Source organism: Elephantulus edwardii, unplaced genomic scaffold (assembly GCF_000299155.1).
Source record: "Elephantulus edwardii isolate Elephantulus edwardi_28Jun2011 unplaced genomic scaffold, EleEdw1.0 scaffold00276, whole genome shotgun sequence".
NCBI classification, from domain to species: domain Eukaryota; kingdom Metazoa; phylum Chordata; class Mammalia; order Macroscelidea; family Macroscelididae; genus Elephantulus; species Elephantulus edwardii.
In genome coordinates this window covers 3,218,601-3,222,191 of record NW_006400026.1, presented here as the reverse complement: position 1 = coordinate 3,222,191, position 3,591 = coordinate 3,218,601, and the positions used below count along the sequence as shown (strand labels likewise).

The 3,591-nt window shown below is 46.6% G+C and overlaps 1 pseudogene; it reads left to right on the top strand.

Moving 5' to 3' along the window:
• Nucleotides 1-2,192: 2,192 nt before the first annotated feature.
• LOC102857235 overlaps nucleotides 2,193-3,591 on the top strand; it is a 15,196-nt pseudogene continuing 13,797 nt past the window's right edge.

Genomic DNA, 3,591 nt, shown 5'->3' with positions numbered 1-3,591 from the left:
CCCTCCTTTGTATTTCCATACTTGATAGCTCTACCTAGGTTGCCCTTTCTGTTAGTCTGCGTGTGTTCTGTTGTGCATAGGGTTTTCAGAGGCCTGCTATTTCAGAAGTGGGTGGCCAATCCTTCTTCCTAGTCTGTTTTAATCTGAATGTTCAGATTTAGAGGAGTATCTGACAGACAAGCAATTTGTGGAGCAGTGAAAGATAATTCCCTTATTGTGGAGTTAAGCGTTAGTTACAGTGTTGACCCCACCCCTAGCCCAGTGCCTTGAGCCACTTACTTCCCAGCTCCACCCTCCACCAGGGTAACCCTTCACATCTGCCAAATCCCTTCAGAAAATATTGTCCAACCCATGATCTGACAGCTTGTATCTTAAGCTTTCTTGGCTTCTGTGATTCCAAACACGTCAACTGCTGACATTTTTTTTCCTTTTGACCAGTGTCTCTTAAGTTTAGTTGTACTGTCTCCAAGGGAAGGTGACGTGTCCTGTAGAACTCCTGTGTAGATTATGTTTTCCTTTCTGGCCCACCAGTTTTTCTGTGCACCTGAAAGATGCCTCTTTGCTGAAAGACGCCTCTTTGCTGTTATCCGAGGTGACCTTCCCCAGTGCGCAGCTTCCTGTCTTCCCTCTCCGGCCGGTTTTTCCTGGGTTTTACCTGAAAGATGCCTCTTTGCTGTTATCCGAGGTGACCTTCCGCACCAAATGATAGACAAGAAAAATACATAAAACATCAGTTAAAAGAACTGAAGAAAGAAATAGACAACACCACAGCAGTGGTGGGAGATTTTAACACATCACTATCACCAAAAGGCAGGTCAACCCAAAAGAAACTCAGCAAAGATGCGGAAAACCTGAACTACACAATCAGCCAACTCAACTGTGTGGATGTATTCAGTGAATTGCACCTAACTAACACTCAATTTACTTCCTTCTCAAGTGCACAGGTACATTCTCTAGAATCGATCACATAATAGGACACAAAGAAAGCCTCAACAATTAAAAAACATCGAAATAATACAAAGTATCTTCTCAGAACACAATGCCATAAAACTAGAATTTAATCACAGGAGGGATAAGCTTACAAAATCATCCATGTGAAAGTAAAATAACTCTCTTCTAGAATATGATTGGGTTAGAAATAAAGAATTAAATCAAAAGGTTCCTTGAAACAAATGAAAAAGAAAATAGAACTTTTCAAAACCTCTGAGAAAAGAAATTATCAGGACAAAAGCTAAAATCAATGAGATTGAAAATAGAAAATTAATTAAAACAATCAATAAAACCAGGAGCTGGTTTTTAAAAAGAGTTGATAAAATTGACAAACCACTGACAAACTTACGTACTCTGTAGCTTATGGAGCATTGTTCAGATTTTTATCAGGAGAGAGAGAGAGAAAGAACACAGATAACTCAATTAAGAAATTATAGAGGGGCGGCACTATGCCCCCTACATAGGTCTTCACATATATGGTTAATTTAGTAAGTGCCTGACTTGAGAATTTCTTGATGTGTTCCAGACTGGTCTCTTGCCTGAAACCCGGAACACTAGACCACAGCACAGCTGACAGGCAGGGCCCCACCCCATTTGTCTGGAGGCACCTGGTCCTGCCTCCTGGACCCCTGAACATGTCTGAAGTACCTTGCATGGCTGCCGGAAAACTCTTGCTCCCTGTCTGGGTGGAAGCCTGCCCAGGCCTTTTCCTAGAAGTTCTGGCACTACTGCGAGCCAGAAGTACCACCCCAATTCCCAGAAGTCCCACTTCAATACCTGGAAGTAACCCCTGTGCCACAGGGAAGTCATTGACCCATCCTATGGAAGACTTGGTGCCACAGCCTGGATGCCCCACTGCCACCTTTCTGAACTGCACCAGAGATATCAGTATCAGAGGTGAACCCAACTCATTTCCTCTTCCTTCCCAAACTGTGCGCTAGCTTTGACCTGGAGCACTTTGGATTTGCCTAGTTATAGCAGTTGTCTGACAGACAGGACTGCTAATTCACAGGCCTTTTCTCTCTCGAACAGAAGCAAGTCTTCCTTTGAGTCAAAAGTTCAGAGAGGAATCCAGACAGGTTAACTGCCCTACCCTCCTCTGGAGAAGTGACATTAGATGAAGAGCCTGCTATCACCACAAGGAAAAAAAACAAAACAACAACAACAACAAAAAAAAAAACACCCCAAATTCTACCACAGCAATGTCACATAAGAAGTATGCTACCTTGGCTCCACCACCACTTCAGCTGCCACCGTGCTCACTGGCTGGCTGGGAATGGGGTACTGGCTCCTACCAAAGGGGACACCCACCAGTGCCACTGCTGTATAACGCACTGGGCTTGTGGCATGACATCAGTGAGGAAGAGCTCAAGAGGCCTATTGGAAGCTGGCCCTGAAATGGCACCTGGATAAAATTCTGGACAATGTTGCAGAAGCTGCAGAGTAGTTTAAATTAATCCAGACAGTGTATGATGTGCTGAGTGATCATCAGGAGAGAGCATGGAATAATAATCACAGACAGGCTCTGCTTAAAGGCAGGCTTGACGGGGAGTACCAGGATGACAGCCTGGCTTTGCTTCACTATTTCACTGTCACCTGTTATTCTGGTTATGGAGATGATGAAAATGGTTTCTACACTGTGTATTGGAATGTTTTTTATATGATTGCGGAGGAAGAGCTCGAATCAGTGTTAGAAGATGAGGTTTAGGAATTTCCCACTTTTGGAGACTTTCAGAGTGATTATGATATGGTAGTCCATCCTTTCTACACTTACTGGCAGAGTTTCTGCACTCAGAAAAACTTTGCTTGGAAAAAAGAATATGATACAAGGTAGGCTTCAAACCTCTAGGAGAAACGAGCCATGGAAAAGGAAAACAAGGGCCAGAGACGGAGTTCCGCCACCAGAGATGGAGTTCCACCACCAGACAGGCCGGGAAGAGACCCAGGAAGAGCAATAGTCAGCCATGCACCACGGAACTGCAGAGGAGCAAAGACTACCCGCCACTGTGCGACCCCCCTGCAGCCCGCACCTGTGTGACCCCCGACACACAGGGTGCTGCTACATAAACAACCAGCAGCGCCCAAGCCCTGCCCCCACCTCTTGGTGGTAGTGTCCAAGCCCTTAGCTCCTTACCCCCCTAGTCCCTTGCTTTCCTCCCCTTCCCCCGGCCCACCTTCCAGCTCCACAACCACATACCTCAGCTCCCACCATAGCCCTGTGACCTCAGGGCACCACCTTGGATCCAGCCATCACCTGGAGCCATCAACCAAGCTGTTGTGGAACTAACCTGGCAGAAGAAAGGCCGGTAGGATCTTATCTGTGTTTACTGGGGCTGATTATCTGGGAGAGCACCTAAGGGCGTGCCCACAGGTGGGGAAATTGGCTGAGCTCTCTTGGGTTCCCACCCCAAAACAAGCCAGCCAGCTGGCTTCTGTGAACTCTGCAGACCAGCCAGAAGCTGGTGGGTTGGTGGGAAGTTGACCTTGACTATTCGGATCCTGTCGGATCCAGGACCCTGCTGGAGCAGGGGCTGTTGTGTGAGGGCACCTGTGTAAGTGCCAGCAGGCAGGGAACACTGAGAAAACCATTGGGTAGGAAAC